Here is a 19,224-nt window from a genome sequence, read left to right as displayed (position 1 = left end):
GGGTGAGGGGCAACCTCTGGGCACATCTGCAGGGTTCCCAGGGCTGGGTGAGGGGCACCTCTGGGCACATCTGCAGGGTTCAGGTGAGCTGGTTTTGCCACCAGCCAAGAACAGGACTGCTTAGTGAGTCATGAAGGCAGTCATAGATGTCACTCCGTAAAATGCAGTTTCCAGCAACCCAACAAGAGAAAGAGGTGTGTAGTGGTTCAGATGTTAATGGAAATTAAATACATTTGCAAACAGAGGCTGAAAAAGTTTCAAATACTCAGTTTTCTTGAGTACCTGAATTTAAAATTTCTTCTAATACTTCTCAGTATCTTTTAATATAAAAGAAAGGAAATAATGAATCAGATCAACTAATGAATATAACTTGCCAGCACACATAATTTTCTAGGATGATAATAATAAGTTAATATTGTGTTTTAAAGTTGATAAGTAACTTTGACGTATGCTGTCTCACTGATTTTTGGAAGTAGAAAAGGCAAAAATGATCACCACCCATGTGTATTTTGTAATAGGTAGTGTTTGTTAAATATGAAATAGAAGACACTTCTATAAGCATTTTACATGCATTAATTCATTTAATCATCACAGTACTTTTATGAGGTGGATATTATGTTTACTTTTTATCATCATGATCATTCTTATCAAACATAAGAGCAAATCAAAGGACAGAGATGGTAAGTATTTGCCCAAGATCACACATCTGGACAGGTATTCTTATTCAGAGCAGTATCCTGCCCAGCCAATGAGAGCACCTGTTCAGAGAGGAGAACTGACCCATAGCGGCCCCAACTTGCACAGGCTTCTCCTCATTCCACTAGAAAGCCTGTGCAATTACGTACGCAAGACTTGAAAAGCTTGAGCTTATAAAATTAACACATGTAAGTATATAAGATATTGTTCACCAAGTGTGCAAAAACAAAACCGTACTAACTTGCAAGCACTTAGGATAGCATGGAATAGATAGTAAGCACTAGTCAATATAGTTACATGTGCATATAACACAAATGCCATAATAGATACATGTCTCAAGAACTATGCTCTGATAATAGATATAAAATTAATTCATAGTGTTGTAATGGCTGCACCATAATTTACTCAATAACTGTCACTAATAAGTAGGCATCTTGTTTTGGGCCAGTAGAAACAGTGTTGTAGGTTACATCACTTGACTTCACTCAGACATGTCAGCATTTTTGTTTTATTGTAACTCTGTGGGATTGCTGAGAAAAAGATAAGGCTTCTTTTTAACAGCTTCTAGCAGATTTCATTCAAAAAAAAAAAAATAGCAGTTTACTACCTCACACCAGCCACACATAAAAAGAGTGCCCCTTTTCCAGACCATACCCAGCACTGAATGTGTTTGATATTTTTAATTTTTGCATCTATTACATAATAAAAAGATATCTCATTATCTGATATGAGATATTTTGAGCACATTTTAAATATGGATTGGTAATTCTTATTTCTCATGTGAATTGAATTTTATAACCTAAGCTTATATATATATATATATATATATATATATATATACACAAACATTAGTTTGATTTTCTTTTGTTAAGCAATTTGTGGAAAGTTGCTTCAAATTTAAGATTATAAGAATGATGTTTTAATACTTCTTAGATTAGGAAAGATTAAGGTAAATAATTGAATAATGTTAAATATCTTTGTACAATCTTAATTGTGTCTATATTTTTGTGCTTTTCTGTATTGTTATAAACACATGGTAAAATATATTAACTCACTGCTTCTCAATTAAATCTCCATATCAATTATTTGGGTATTTTGTTACATTGCATATGTTAATCTAGGAGTGTTTTAGCCCGTTTTATGTTGCTATAATAGAATACCTGAAATTGAGTAATTGAGTAAGGACGAAATATTTCTTACAGGTCTGGAGGTGGGAAAGTCCAAGATCGAAGCCTGGCAGGTGTGATGTTTGGGGAGGGCCTAGGCTCTGCTTCCAAGAAGATGCCTTGTCATCCCTCTTCCTTTGGACTCTTCCAACTCATTAGAATCAAGTATGCTCACAATGTTTGTTTTACATTACAAACTCCAGAGCACATACATTACCTCTCATTCACCCAAAGAAGAGCTCAGAACTGTGGAGAAAGTATATGGTGTTGCCCACAAATCCCTCCTGGTATTTTTTTTTTTTTTTTTTTTTTTGAGATGGAGTCTTGCTCTGTCACCCAGGCTGGAGTGCAGTGGCGCCATCTTGGCTCACCACAAGCTCCACCTCCCGGGTTCACACCATTCTCCTGCCTCAACCTCTCAAGTAGCTGGGATTACAGGTGCCCGCCACCATGCCCGGCTAACCTTTTTTAAAATATTTTTAGTAGAGACGGGGTTTCACCATGTTAGCCAAGATGGTCTCCATCTCCTGACCTCCTGATCTGCCCACCTTGGCCTCCCAAAGTGCTGGGATTACAGGCGTGAGCCACCACTCCCAACCATCCCTCCTGGTTTTAAGCACTGTGAAGGCCAGCCTTCCTCATCCATATTTGCATCGAGTCTTTCCAGGTTGCTCCACAATCTACCTGCCCTGTGCCACTCAACTTCAGGGATTTGCGTGGCATCTGATTGGATAAAATAATTTCAGTTCAAATATAAAGTTGGCAATAAAAGACCCATGTGGCATAGCTTTTTTCACGAGAGTTTCTGTCAAGCCAAATATTTGACTTAGTTATTATACCTGGCACATTGTTCTAAGGGATCGTGTTTCATGTAAGAATATATTTGCATTTACTTGGTGTTTACTAAGGTCTTCTGGTGTGGAAAAGAACAGACATGTCTAAGGGAGTGCAGAAGCCCAGTTGTGGTAGTCACTTGTAGGACTTCTGTGAGAGAACTCTTCACAGAGGTGAAAAACCCAGGTAAACTGAGCCTGGTTTAGCTGAAGAGCCTATGGGTTGAGGCAGGGGTTGTTTCTGGGGCTAGAGTCAGAGCAGTTACTGGAGCCCATTCTAGCAGAGTTACTCTAAATGTGGAGACCAGAGCCTCGTGCATCAGTTAAAAGAGTTGTTTTGCCAATTTGTGCCATATGAGGAGGTCCAGTTTAACCTGCTGGGAGCTCCTCTTACAAAGCACATCAAAAAGCCAAGAAGGTCATCCTCCTTTTCTCTTCAATGCAACGGCAGAATTGCCAAGACCTGAGTCGCAGGCAGGTGCCTCGGCAGGGGCCTCAGAGCAGATGCAGGCTCCAGGGTGACCAGTGTGGAGGGTGTCGTGCCCATCAGAGCTGAACTGGCTGAAGCACAGCAAGCAGAACATTGTTTTTTATGTGGCAAAAATGATCTCTATGGACATGTCCAAACAGGATCAGTAAGTGGTAGATGGGGGTGACAAAACTGGTCTGTCATATCCCTTCCAGATTAGCGCTCTTTCTTTGGAAACAGGTTTGCATCAAGCAGTTTCTGGGTCTTTACCTGGAGGGGCTGCCAGGTGAGAGCTGAAGAGATGTTAAGGCAGGCAAGCATTGCCCCACCTGGGCACTTTTCATTGACGGCTTCCCAAGCATCACCCTAAGCCACAAAAACGACAGTTAACAAAATAGTTTCACTTCACAAAGAAAACTCTTTGTCTCTTTGTTTTTCCTTTGTTGTTATGGCACAACTTACTAAAGGGAGGTGGCCCTTGTCCTTAGCATGACACACTAGTTTGTTAGCAGTGGACTCTTCACAGAAGGTGGAGTCTGTGAGTTTAGGCATGGGCAACTCTCCCACCTCCACATCAGCCGTTACCATCACGTTATCAACGTGGGCTGCAGCTTCCCCCTCCTGGATCCTGCAGGACAACAAGCACGCCTCTCCTCTCCCAGAGGTGGGGCCCATGTCCCTCAGGGAGAGTTGCTCTTCCACTTGTGCCAATGAGTTGGTGACCCGAAGTGAAGACTCAATAAACCTAAAACAGCTGTCTCGCACGCAGTGGTGTAGGCTCTGAGAGGTGCACTTGGCTTTGACCCAGTCCTCTGTGGCCCAGTGTCTGTGTGTCTCTGAGAGCTGTCCTAGCCCACCAGTGGACTCATCCTAAAACAGAGCAGATTTCTGTCTATTCTGTCCTCTGCTGGGAATGCCCACAGAACATTCTGGGAAATGTCTTAAACAAATGCGCACATCATAGACTTTTAAATTGGAATCTTTTTTGTTCTTTTTTTTTTTTTTTTTTTTTACTTTTTATGTGTTCTATTTTTTTTTTCTAGTTTGCAAAAGCACTATATTTGTTTTAAGTAAAAATGTAAAGGGCTGTGGAAGACTCTCCTCGTTGCCTTCCCTGCAGTCTTTCCCTCCCTCCACCCTCGTTTCCCCACTGCCAAGTTCTGCTTCCCACGGCAGACTCTGCAAAAATCCATCCTCATTTTCTCAGCCTTTCTTGGACAGAGTGGTTTGAAAGCTGAAAGGAATACTGCTGAGGGGTTTTTGGCTTTTGTCAAAGCCTTGAGAGGGAGAAAGAGAAAGACAAGCAGAGAAAGAGAGTGAGAGCGCCCTCTCTGCTTTTGGACATCATTACATAGGATGGTGTATTAGGATTCTCCAAAGAAATAGGACCAATAGGATACATAGCTATATAAGAGGAGATTTATTATGGAAATTGATTCCTATGATTATAGAAGCTAAGAAACCCCACAATCTGTTATCTGCAACCTAGGGAACCATGAAAGTTGGTGGTGTAGTTCCCTCTGCCTCTGAAAATAGGAAAGGAAGGTGTAAGTCTTAGAATCTAAAGGCTAGAGAACCAGATGCTCCAATGTCCAAAGGCAGGAAAACATGGATATCGGAGCTCAACCAGAGAGAGCAAATTCACCCTTCCTTTCCTTTTGGTTAGATTTGGGACGTCAACAGATTGGATGATGCCCAGCTGCTTTGGCGAGGGTGATTTTATTCAGTCTACTGACTCACTGCTAACCTCTTTCTGAAGCACTCTCACAGACACAACCTTAAATTATGTTTTACCAAATACTTGGGCATTCCTTAGACCACTCAACCTGACACATGCTATTAACCATCACAGATGGGATGTCTGGAGAGGGTGGTTACTTTGAAACCACGAGAATTGTGAGGGAACAACATGATGATGAAAATCAACAGGCAGAAAAGGTCAGAACAAAATTCTTTGGAGTTAATCATTTTGTTAGGGTTAAGCTATTTCTATTTAGGTAATCTGCTGCATGCAACTGAAAGCATTCTAATTGATGCATGGGTTCACTGTAACTAATGACATATTGCAAAGATTTAAAAAAAGAAAAGGTAAAAAAAAAACCTCTACCCAAACCCCCAATCCTATTTCTTTAAGAATGCTGATCTTATTTCCTGCTATATAGAATTCAATAGTTGTCTCTATTTTCCTTCGAACATATATATCCATATATACATGATTATATGGATTTGTCTCACTTGTTCTTATGAAACAGTACTATTCTATACACATTATTCTGAAATTTGCTTTCTCAGTTTATATGGCTATGCCTTAAGGTCAACAAATACAGAGATAATCAATTTTAAATACCTGCATACAATTCCATCCTACAAATTTAATAGAGATGAACACGTCTTCAAGCATTTCCCCAGTGACAGACAGTAAGGTTGCTATAGGTTAGGCCTCTGCAAATATTGCTGTAACAAATATTGTTATGCAGATATCCTTATATCCAATAATATATATAGGAGTGTTTCCCGAGAATGGTATTGCAGAATCAAAAGCGTGCATTTTCAATTTTAATAGTTACTGACTTTAAGGAGACAATACTCAACAAAATGAACATCATCATATTCCTGGATTATATAGATATGTTTGTGAGTACCAAGGGCAGAATTAATCTCTTCCTTATATTATTTTCACTGTCTCCTTGCAAACGTTAGCATATAATAACTATTACAATGACTATACCTATTGCTATTAGTCATCATCTTTTATTACCTTTTTTGAATCAACCACCAAAATGTTTATTTTCAAAATTTACAATAACCTTATTAGTAGCTCTACATTTTAAAATGTCCAATGTCACACAGCTAGTAAGAAGTAAACCCAACATTTCAGACCAATTCTCTCCAGTGTCAGTGCTCACTCTTCCTTGATGATCTGTCTGTGCTCATATGCAAATGAAACACTATGGATATGAAGCTATCATTTTCCCCTCCCTTAAGAAAGGCCACCTCCCACACCAAATACTAAAGATAGATTAATGTCTTAAGAGGAATGGACTAAAAACTGAAAGAAATGTAGTTTAGCATAATGAAAGAACATTGGATTCAAAAATAGGAATCAAACTTTAATTCCAGGCTCATAAGCAAGTAGTTATTGAAAACTGCCAATCTTCCCTTTCATATACATGTGTAATTATATACATACAGAAATGTACATAATTACTTCCTTATTTGGAAAATGTAATGTAATTTGGAAAATGTACATAATTATACTTTTCTGACAACCTCCTGAGGTTGCTATGAGAAAAAATTGAGATAACACATTTAGAAGTACATTGTAAATTATAGTGCCAAATTAAAAGAAGATATATTACTTCTGTTATTCTCTAAAATTAATTTAATTTTAAATTTCATACACAGAAATATCTTCCAAACAAATTATCGGATATATTAATATGATACTGTTGAGCTATCATGTTATTGTGTTATTATATATATTGGTTTCCAATCAATCACAACTCTCTTACTCCGAATTTCTCTCAAAATAGTTTTCTCATTGAACTTCCTAGAAGTATTTCAGAGGGATATGTTGGACTCTGTCCACAGCAACACTGTTTCATAGAATGCAATAGTGAATCCTACCTGGCCATTTATTAAAACAATCTTCTGAAATGAAATTCAGTGAAGGCATTTTCTGAAGGACTAGACTAGTAATATCAAAGTATACAAAATTTTAGTGAATTGGCCTGATGCAAGAACAACATAAATACTTGGAAGCACAGAATAAGTCATCTCCTGTGCATAGAAGTAATGTAGATTAATGTATTTCAGAAAATATATATTTACCTTCTTCAATGTGACAGAGACAGACAATATTCTATGAGATTAACTCTTTCAGCCAAATATTTGGTGAAAGGATAGGTGGAAGGCAGTTTTGGAATCATCCTAAATCTCAATGTTCTTATTTGAATTATATGATAAAATGGCTACTTCAATCTGGTGGAAAGGATTAGTAAAAGATGATATGTTTTTATTATTATTATTTTGGCTGCTGTCACAGAACAGCTATTTAGCAAATAGTATCCTTATTCTCTTATTCACAGAACAGCTATTTAGCAAATAGGATCCTTATTCTCTTATTCCCTCTATGTAATGTGCAACTTATAAATCATTATGTACTACTTGTTATTATCAGCATGATATGCTTACAATCTATAATCTAGGAAAGCGTTATAAGACCTTGAACACCATGTTTTTATCAGATGGAAGTTGTGAACAAATTTTCTCTGTTTAATATTTTATTTTTGACTTAGAAAGGAAAATTATTAGCTTCACTTTAAAATTAAATGAAAGAACTGAGAAGCCCAGCAATAACAGACTTAGGTAATGAAATAAGATGAAAAATCTTACATTTAACTCCAGTGTCCTTGTATTGATTAAATATTACAATATTTGATATAGAAGATTCAACATTAAAAACTATAAGCCTTTTAAAAGAATTAGCTGCTAAGATAGCCAGATGTATTGATTTTTGTTTATTTGCTTTTTCCAAGAGGTTTCAATGGTTTCTTCTGGTTTTTTTTATTTTTTTATTTTTTTTTGGAGATGGAGTCTCAGTCTGTTGCCCAGGCTGGAGTGCAGTGGCACAATCTCGGCTCACTGCAACCTCCACCTCCCAAGTTCAAGCGATTCTCCTGCCTCAGCCTCGCAAGTAGCTGGGACTACAAGCACACACCACCATGCCCAGCTAATTTGTGTATTTTTAGTAGAGATGGGGTTTCACCATATTGGCCAGGCTGGTCTCGAACTCCTGACCTCGTGATCCACCAGCCTTGGCTTCTCAAAGTGCTGTAATTACAGGTGTGAGCCACCACTCTCGGCCTTAATGGTTTATTCTTATTTACCACATTGAGTATTGTGCTTTCCCGTGAATAGCGATCAAAACAGCTTGATTTGCATACTTTCAAAGCTACCTGGATTAAACTAATATGATTTTAATTTACTAACAATTTAAATTCTTCTATGTGAAATAAACTTTTTAAAAAACAAATACAAAGGACAAAGAGTTGAAAGCAGTCAGCTGGCCGTGGTGACCATGCAAGTCTCACCCTCCACACTTCTCCAGATGCCCACTTGCCTAAACACCACTTCTTCCCCATGTTCCTCACCTCTATACTCTTTCTCTCACAGATGCTAAAAACCTTAAGAAGTTTATCCAAAGTTGATACTACATCTTTGCAGCCCTGGGTTAGATATTGACAAAATTAAATTAAATATGTTTTGATTTATAAATGATTATAGATGACTGAAAGAATCAAAATTTTTTTTTAGTTAAATTATTCCTTTTGAAGAAGTTCATGCTAAACCTTTTAATACTAGGCTTGCAAAACAGATAAAAGAATAAGTATCTCCATAGATTGCCTAAGATAGAATGACCAGGTCATGTTTCTGTGTGAGTTTCATACAACATCCTGAAAGCTCTTAAGTTTTTATTTCCTGTGATTGAAATGATCAGCACTTGATAAAGGAAACACACTTTGAGTCTAATGGTGCTGATATTGCTCTTCCTGGAGTTAACTATAAAAGCAGACCACTAAGAAGCCACAGACTGAAACTTACCCTCAATAAAAAAATAACAATAAAAGCAACAAAAATTAAACTTTCTTCAAGAGCCCTGGAAATCTTTTTAAAAATACTGAAATGGAGCAACTGGGGCACCAGAGATTACTTTGGAAGTCTCCTGCCCCCTTTTTTATTTATTTTTACTTTTATGGAACTTTGTATCCTTCCTTGTTCTTCCAATTACGTAGCAATAAATTAAAATGTTCCCCTTGTTTAAAATGTAATCAGATTGTAACTGACTGATATAAGCATACCTACATTTCTGTTTTCACTGTATTTTACAAATAACAATAAAGATATCCTTGAAGTTAGAAATCAAGAAACTATTTTGCTCTTAAATTTGTAAGATTACTGATTGCAAAGTTTTTTTGTTTGTTTCTTGAGACAGTCTCTCTCTGTCACCCAGCCTGGAGTACAGTGGCATGATCTCCGCTCACTGCAACCTCCGCCTCCTGGATTCAAGTGATTCTATCACCTTAGCCTTCCTAGCAGCTGTGATTACAGGCACCCGCCAACACGCTCAGCTAATTTTTGTGTTTTTAGTAGAGACAGAGTTTCACCATGTTGACAAGGCTGGTCTCGAACCCCTAGCCTCAAGTGATCCAACTGCCTCGGCCTCCCAAAGTGCTGGGATTATAGGCATGAGCCACCACACCCAGCAAAAGTTTTGAATCATAGCTTACTTTCCGTTTAATAGCTGTTTCTAATAATTTGATGGTACTTATGTAAAAAAAAAGAGAATTAACTTTCCTTTCACTAATTTGATTCTTTCAACAGAGATTATTATGATTTATAATTGGCATAACTTCAAATGGAAACCCAGTGCTTCTCCCTTTTCCATTTTTGAAGGAAAGACCGTTGCCTTTGGTTTCACACAGTGACACACCTGTGTCTACTACCTGTCATCATCATGGCTCTGTGAATTAGGGATGGCAAAGTCCTCCACATTTGAATTGATGAGACGGAGGTGCAGATGATTTGCACAGGGCTAAGTAGCTAATTAGCAATAGTGATGGGATGAAAACTAAGCATAGTGCTTTCATTGTGTTCATGATTTCCCTGCTCGGAAGCCCATTATGCTTTGGCTTCTCAGAGGTTACAGCAGCTCTGGTGTGAGGGAGATACCTGTTTGCTAGCAAAACAAATATTCATTGTAATAACATAATAAATAGTAAAATAATTTTCACATTTTACAGTGTGGGCATTGATTTGAAATGTAAGAATACCTAAATAAAACAAAATAACACTTTCATTGCATTAAAAGTAGCATGCATGGATAGGATTGATTACTATAAATATGATCAAATTTAGTATTTGACACAGAAATGAAGACAGCAAGTTTAAACTTCCAGAGGATTAATCAGAGCAGTGTTCAGATGGAGGTAGAGCTGGTGAGTGCTTGAGTAGAGGGATTCCGTAAAAAGGCTCAGCCAGCTCCTCTGTCCGAAGTCTTACGCAGTTCCTTCTGATAACACACTTAACACATAATTATGCAGACCTCCTGAAAGACTCCACAACCTGAAAAAGTCACAAAGCTACTGGAAGACAAACTCAGGATCACAAACATGATTTGTAATGTAATATATATTTTAACCATGCTTATTTAACTTAGACCAATAATATAAGGTAGCTTTATGTGAATCGGCATGATTTCTTATTTGATTTTGCTTAAGTGTATAAAAAGATCACTACTCAAATTGAGAAGATTTTTATTCTTTACTATTATTTCAAATAATGATTCAGAATTATTCTTCAATTTATAGGTCAGAAATCTTCCCTGTAGTTATCTGGTTATCTGTAACCTGTAAACCATATGACTACATCCTAAACGATGTCATGGATTTTTTTTTCTTTTTTTTTTTTTTTTACATTTGGCTTGGAAGATCTTTTTTTCTTTTTCCATAGTCTGTGTTCAGGCATTTCTAAAATGAAGATGTTTGAACATTTTTAAAATGTATATCTTATACTCTTCCTAAAGGGCTTCTTGACTATCAAACAATGCAATAGTGCTTAAGACAATGCATGTGAAATACTGAGACATTTTCCTCCTTGCTGGATACATGTACTTTCCATGTTTTCAGTGCATCATAGCAGTGTTTACTGAGTGCTTGTTAAGTGAAAGGCACTCTAGGAGCTGTGGGAGAATACAGTGATACACCAGGGAAAATTCCTGTCCTCAAAGAGCTCTCACTTGACATGAAAATTCCATGAGTGCTATTCTGTAAATTGACGTGCAAGCTTAGAAGAGGAAGAGATGACTTTCTGGCTCTGGTGACCTGTGAAGTCTTCATCAAGGAAGAAACATTTAAATTAGGAATGGAAATGTTTCAAGTCCTACACTAAGAGGTGACAGCGAAGTGTCTTAATCATGTTATACTCTCTGTACTTAGCACAATGTCTTGCAATGTAACACATACTGAACAATTATTTCTGAAATGAGTGAAAGAATGAATAAGTGAATAAACATAAAAGTGTGTATTGAAAAAAGAGGAAGTAAAAGAGCTCAAAAGGATTCTGGTTTCCTAAAGCATTGGTATCTTCACTGTCGCCTAAAAAGCAAAATAATTTATAAAATGAAACAACTATATGCTACATGGACTCTGACTTTTGTATGTACTTTTCGTGATTTTTTTTTTCAGTGAGTCAAAAAGGATTAAAACTTATCTTCCATTCTTAAAAATTTTCAGTGACAAAGAGTTTTCCTACTCAGAGAACTGAAATCATAGTGTGATACTTTCATTCATTCATTGTTTAGCACGTAATAACTAATTAGCCGGCACTAGCTTTGTCTCTGGTTATATAATATACAGATTAAACACAGCTGCTTACTTCTTAGAGCTTGAGTCTAGTAGGGGAGACAGACAAACACAACCAAAGCATAACAATTATGACAGTAGCAAAACTTAGTCCTAGACACTGTGGAAAAATAAAATGAAAGAAAAACTGCACAATCCTTGGAAATAATAGAAAAAGTTTTTAAGAAGTGTAAAATGTACAGAGATTCAAATTATAAGTAGATATTAAATTGTTAAAAGTCAATAAAGGGAATTCTAAGCAGAAAGGCTATTATGTACGAAGTCTCAGTTATAACAGAGTAAAGGAACTGAAGACAGGATGGGGAGTTTAGGAAGATGGCATTAGGGAAAATGAGGTTTTGTGAATCATGTTATCCTCAGCAATTCTGCTCGAAATTGAAAGTGAAATAAAACTTCATAATAATAACATTAAGTATATATTGTCTTGCTTTAAAGCAGAAATTATTAGATTTTTAGTAAAGATCCAGATAGTAAATATTTTAGGCTTTCCTGCTCACCTATGATCTGAATTGCATTTCTTCTTTATCATTTTATTGCTGTTTGTATGTTTTACAACCCTTTAAAACAAGAAAACCATCTTACTTCCCAGAAAAAACAGGCTAAGAGCCGATTTGGTTTGCAGAAAGCAGGGTTGTGAGTCCTTCTTTAGAGGATCATAGCTATATGATGTTTCTAAAATGCTGGGGTTTTCGCTACGTGTTTCTAGCCCTTGCCTCCCTCCCTCCTTTCTCTCCCTCCATCCTTTCCTGCCCCTTGGTCTTGGAACATACACTGTTCCTCACGCCATATGTGATCATTGCTTTGCCTGAGCTATTACAACTAATGACCCTCATATTTTCTCCTTGTTTATACATTCGAGCATACTTAATTTTTATATAAATACTTTTGGCAAAAGTAACAATGTTCATCTTGATACTTTGTGATTTAACTCCCCAAATCATGAGGAGGCCCTGGAAATTCTCTGTTGCCTTCTACGATGCTGTCCCCATCTTCCTGGTTTCATTTTTGCCCTAAGGAAGGTGCTTGGCCAATTTCTATCTTCCATTGCTCCTCTGTCAGCAGGATACCTAATCTCATAAATCCAATGAACACGTCTTTGTATTCCCCAATTTTTTGCAGTCCTTCCCGCTTTCTCAAGTGTTAGCTTATGACTAAATAAATGAGTGACAGAAGTTGTTAACCATATAAGCTTGGGATTCTTACAGATCCCCAATATTACCTTTTAGTTACGTGACATGAATAAGTTGCTAAATCTTTTCTGGCCTCCACGATCCCACGTATAAAATTGAGATAGTCATAGTGGACTTCTGGGTAAGTGATGGACCGAATTTCAGCTCCCAGGTGGAAGCACAGAGCTACCACAAGGAAAATAGATGAAGAAAGTAAGTCTGTGGGTAGAAGCTAAATAGTTTTTTTAAATCTTTAGTGTTACATTATAATGTAAAATCATAATGTCTGATTAGGCTAAACACTCACCCACATTAAATGCATATGAGCATATAAGTCAGGAAGAAATTAGACTAAGTGGGATTAAAGTGTTTTAATATCAAGAAATTATCTGGCAGAGGTAAAATATCTGCTTTCAATAACATTTAACAACATTAATATTAGATGTGATAAATTGAAAATGAAGTCTTTAGAGTGGTCACTAAAAAAATAAAGTGCATAAATAGTATGCTAAGAGAGGCAAAGTAAACATATTAAGAAACACTACAGCAATCAAAAAAAGAGGAAGAGAAAAGGAGAAACACAAAATATTTGTGACAAAAATCTACTCAACTATATCAGTAATTGCCTAAAGCATAAAAAACTAGATAATTTAATTAAAAAACAATTTTAATTCAGTCAAAAAGAGCAACCCCACCCCCAAAGAAGCTCCTAACATGAGACAGATCTTAAAGTATAGAATTCAGAATGCGAAAACTAAAGGAATGAATTAAGAGATGACATAAAATTATGCAATTTATAAGAGAAATATTTAAATGTAAAGACATAGATTAAAAGTAAAGGAATATAGAAAGTATATCTTGCTACACTAACCAAAGGAAGTGGAAGTGATGTTAATGTCAGACAAAGCAGATTTCAGAACAAAAGAAATTACCGGGGAAAATGAGAAGCATTGTTTAATTATTTAGGAGTTAATTCTCTAAAAATACACAGTAACAGAACACTAAAATATGTCAGGAAAAAAACTGATAGAACTCCAAGGAGAAATAGACTAATCCATTGTTATAGTTGATGACTTCAACATTTCTCTATCAATAATTGATTAATTCAGCAGGCAGAAAATCAGTACGAATATGATTGACCTGAACAGCACTTATAGAAACAACGAGAGAATACATAATTTTCCCAAGCTATCATGGGAAATCCATATACTGAGCCATAAAATACATGTTAATAAATTTAAAGGAATAAAAATCATACAAAGCATGCTCTCAGCCCATGCGTGGAACTAAACTAGAAATCAGAATGAAAACATTTAAAAATACTCAAATATTGGAAGCACTGATGGAATACTTATAAATAAGAAATGGATTGAAGAACAGCTCTCAAAAAAATTAAATATATATTTATATGTATAAAATGAATTAAAATGAAAATGTGACCTCAAATTTTATGGAATACAATGAAAGCAGTGTTTAGAGGAAAATGTATGGCTTAAAGTTTGAGTCCATATATTATTTTTTAAAATTTAAAATCTATAAGCTTCTATCTTTGGAAACCAGAGAAAGAAAAACAATGCAAGCCTAATGCACAGAGAAAAATGTTAAAATAAAAACAAAAAATAAAGCAGAAATTAATGAAATTGAAATAAGAAATTAATCAATAAAATCAAAAGCTGATTTTTGAAGATCAAAAAACTCATGAACATTCAAGGAAATAATAAGAAAAAGATAAAAATTAATATCAGAAATAAAAGAGGGTTATCACTACATCACTACCAATGTTCCAAAAACATTAAAAATGTAATAATACATTATTATGAAAAACTGTATGAACACAAATTTGATAATGTAAATCAAATGGACCAATAATTGAAATTTACAAACTATCAAAACTCACATCTAGAGCAATAGAAAATTAGAATAAGGCTATATTTATTAATGAAATTAAATCAATAAATAATAGCCTTACAAAACAGGAAGCACCAGGCCCAGAAGATTTCACTGGTGAATTCTACCAAATGAAAAGAAATGATATCAATTCTCTACAATGTCTTTCAAAAAATTGAAGCACCGGGAATACTTTCCAACTCATTTTATGAGGCCAGTATTACCCTAGTACCAAAACAAAAAGCAAAAATATTACCAGAAAGAAAAACTACAAATGCATATCTATTATGAACATAGATACAAAAATCCTCAAATAATATTAACAAATAGAATACAATAATGTATAAAAATGATATAACCTAGTGGGATTTATTCCAGGTATTCTAAGCTGGTTCAACATTCAAAAATTAATTAATGTACATCAGATAAACAAGTTAAAGGAGAAAAATCATATGATCATATCAACAAATGCAAATAAAGCATTTGGTAAGTCCCACACCCATTCACAAGAAAAATCTCTCAGCCAACTTAGAAAATAGCACCACATTGATAAAGAACATCTAAAAAACCTGCAGCTAATAACACACTTAAGATAAAAAAAAAAAAAATCCATGTTTTCCTCTTTAGATTGCAAACAAGGCAAGGATGCCCCATCTCACCACTTCTATTCAGCATCATGCTGAAAATCCTAGTTAAAGCATGAAGACATGAAAAGGAAATGACAGGCACAAAGACAGGGAAGAAAGAGATAAAAATTCACTATAGTGTCTATGGTTGCATGCTTATGTGATAAGGGCTCCATTCATTGAGGAGACAGGGAAGTAATAGTGACTGAGTGGAGTATGTGAGGGTGTCTGGGCTGCTGGCAATACCATCTAATTTTAAATTGTATGTGGTTATATCAATATAACCACAGCAAAATGATCTTTGTTCACAAGTATCAAATCCCAAAGAATCAATGTAAACTTGAGGAACTAACAAGTGATCATAGCAATACTGCAGGATACGAGTTTAATATACAAAACTCAATTGCTTTTCTATTTAATAGTAATTAACAATTGGAACTGAAAATTAAAACAAAATAGCATTACTGTTATCACCAAAAAAGTTGAAATAGGTAAATTCTAACAAAATATATACAGGATCCATATGAGGAAAACTACAAAATTCTGAGCAAATAAATCAAAGATCTAAATAAATGAAAGATACACTGTGTCCACGGAGTTGGAAGACTCCGCATTAAGAGGATAATTCTGCCCAACTTGATCTATAGATTCAGTGCAATTCCAATCAAAATCCCAACACATCCTTTTATGGTTATTAACAAACTGATTATAAAGTTTGGGTGGAAAAGCAAGAAAACCAGAATAGCCAATATAATACTGAAGAAGAACAAAATTAGAGGACTGACCTAACCTAACTTGAAGACTTAAAGCTACAGTAATCAACACACAAAAAAAACCAAATACCAATGGAACTGAATAGAGAACCCAGAAGTAGACCATCACAAATATAGTTAAATCATACTTGCACAAAAGCAAGAATCAAAGGCACTTCAATAGAGAAAGGATAGTCTTTTTAACAAATGGTACTGGAACAATTAGACATATATATGCCCCCCCCTCCAAAAAAAAGGAAAGAACTCTAGACAGACTTTTCACCTTTCACAAAATCTCACTCAAAATGAATCAGAGACTTAAAATGCAAGATTCTAAAGCATATAGTTTTAAATATTAAGTTGTATTCATACATGGGACAATGGGATTTAAACATCAATGAAATCAACAAGCCATAGGTATGTGAAACAACATGAATAAATTTCCCAAATATATTGTTTATTTAAAAAAGCAATACAAGGCCTGGCATGGTGGCACATGCCTGTAATGCCAGCACTTTGAGAGGCTGAGGCGGGCAGATTGCTTGAGCTCAGGAGTTCGGGAACAGCCTGGGCAAAATGGTGAAACCTTATCTTTACAAAAAGTGCAAAAATTAGCCCAGCGTAGTGGCACTTGCCTGTGTTCCCAGCTAGTGGAGACTGAGGTGGGAGGATCTCTTGAACCCAGGAGGTCCAGGCTGCAGTGAGTCAAAATCACATGATTGCAGTTCAATCTGGTTGACAGAGTGAGACCCTGTTTCCAAAAAAAAAAAAAAGCAAAAACACAAAATCAATACATAAAATACGTTTTATGATTGGATGTATATCATGGTTTCATACATCATGATATCAAATACAGAGAAAAATAGGGTTTATAAAATGTGAAAAAATAAACTGTAGTGTCTATGGTTGCATGCTTATGTGATAAAGTCTAAAGGAAAGGAAGAAATCTCCGTAACAGTGTGGCTCCTTACACTGAGGAGACAGAGAAGTGACAGTGACTAAGAGGAGCAAATGAGAGCTTCCGGGCTTCTGGCAGTATCATCTCATTTTAAAATGCATGTGGTTATACCAATATTCACCTTACGATAATACCTATACCAACTTTCCATCTTTATTTTATGCACTATTTCTGTGTAGGTATAATTTATAGTAAAAATTCTAAAGTGAAAATTAACAAACTTAAATAAGATTGTGGGTGTCCGTGAGTGTGGAGGGATTTTAACGAGTTCCAAAGCCCTTGTCTTATTAGAAAAAAAGATAAAAACTATTAACTTCAGACACTAATAGCAAAATATAAAATATGCATGTTAAAAATTAAATAAAATAAAACTTCTAACTTGCGAAACAATGGGAAAAAAAAGGTAAGAAAGAGAATGTGGTCAAACAGACACTAGGAATGAGATTACAACAGTAACTCTCAGAAAGATTGTAGAAGAATTAAATGCAAGTATTCACATGTGGCAGAAACTGCCAGATTTCCCCAAAGTCCTTTTTCCCCAGGGTAGGATTTTTACATGACTTCTCAGCACCCAGAATACAAATATGTTTCAGCCTCTCATGGAGGTAAGTGTGGCCATGAAACTAAGTTCTTGTCAGTTGGATATAAGTAGAAGTTTTGAATTGCAGCTTCCGAGAACTTTTTTTTTTAGTAGGGAGCTACAAGAGTGCTTCTATTGAAATGTTTAATAACAGTCAAATCTTGCCCCAGGAAGGCAGGTTGTGTTAAAAATCAGGCACAGAGTTTGATTATAAAAGTGGCATTAAATACAAAAGAGATTGACTCACGGCTTCATGAAGACCCTAATTAAAAGCCTTCCTCCCTTTTCTTTAAGCCTTCCTGTGTTGCACTGCTTGCGAAAAAACATGAGATCCTGTATCTCGATCATGGATGGTGAAGCTGAAGACCATCAACAGAGAAATATGTAAATGAAAGCTAGTGAAAGCCAAAAGGTCTGTGTCCCTGAGGCTCTCCTGAATAATGGCCACCACAGTAGGCCTTGACTGAATGCCCCTGGACTTCTATCTAGTTTACATCACCATTATTTTAGGTCTCTATCATCTACAGAAAAACTCAATACCAAATAAAAAACTGCAAGAAAAATTTAGTATTTTTGAAGTAGCCTGTACTAGTTTCAGACATGTCTTACACCCCACTTCTAATCTCTTAACTCCATCTCGAGTTATTCCCAAAGCTTCAACTGCAGACCTTCACTGTCTTTGCACAGAATGTAACCAGAGAGTGTCTAAGTCTGAGAGCCCTTGGTGCACAGTGATAGCTGCCTGCCTGGTCTTCTCTGATCTTGCAGCATGATCTGCAACTCAGAAACAGTCATCTTTACCTAACTGGAGCGGGAGCCATTAGATACTGTTTCTTATCTTTCCTTGCATGGACAGTTCTGAGATATTTCATTAAACTTATCCAAAGCTTGCGTAAATCTGAGCCCCGTTTCCCTAAGGTGATGGCACACTCCACATGCATCCTGGTCTTGTCTTTCTCTTCTTCCCTGAGTGACTCACAGTGCCCCTCTTCCCTGCTGGATGGGATCACTTCTCAAATAACCTGACTCCACAGATGTCTTTGACGTGATTTCCGCCCATTTCAGCCCCATGCTGCGCTCCTCTCTCTTCCTTCCTCAGGGCTTCCAATGCCTTGAGGAAGATGACTCATTCAGGAAAACCCACCAAGGCTGCTGGATAATAAAAGACGCGGGACCTGGAAGTGCAGGGGAGTTAATGCCTTGTACCACCCTTGACCAAGGGGAATGGAAGATATGGCATAGATGTTTTCACTTCTTTTCCTTTGAACCATTCTGAGGTTTGTTTTCTAAATCTGCTAAGAATGTCCCACAGAATTGAGGGTCATTGCCTGTATTATGGACTGACTTGATAACACATCCTCAACAAACCACCTGCCTGCATGTACTATTATACATCAAGTTCTGTTTACAGGAGAACCCACAGAAAGTCAGTGTTTGGTAAGTGTGGGCTTGTTATTATTATTATTATTTATATATATACACTTGAATATTCCATCATTAATAGTTTTTATGAAATTGAAAAATGATACTTATCGACATTTTACATAGTGCCAACTCCTAGTCCTACTACCGTTGTGGGGTACAAATGATCCCAAATGTTTAAAAATTATCTATGCTTACAACTTGGAAGTCACTTTTGAAATTTCTCTGAACTCATCTTAGCAT

Source organism: Pongo pygmaeus, chromosome 12 (genome assembly GCF_028885625.2).
Source record: "Pongo pygmaeus isolate AG05252 chromosome 12, NHGRI_mPonPyg2-v2.0_pri, whole genome shotgun sequence".
Lineage (NCBI taxonomy): Eukaryota > Metazoa > Chordata > Mammalia > Primates > Hominidae > Pongo > Pongo pygmaeus.
The sequence above is the reverse complement of the archived record's forward strand: the minus strand, read 5'-3'. Positions refer to the sequence as shown.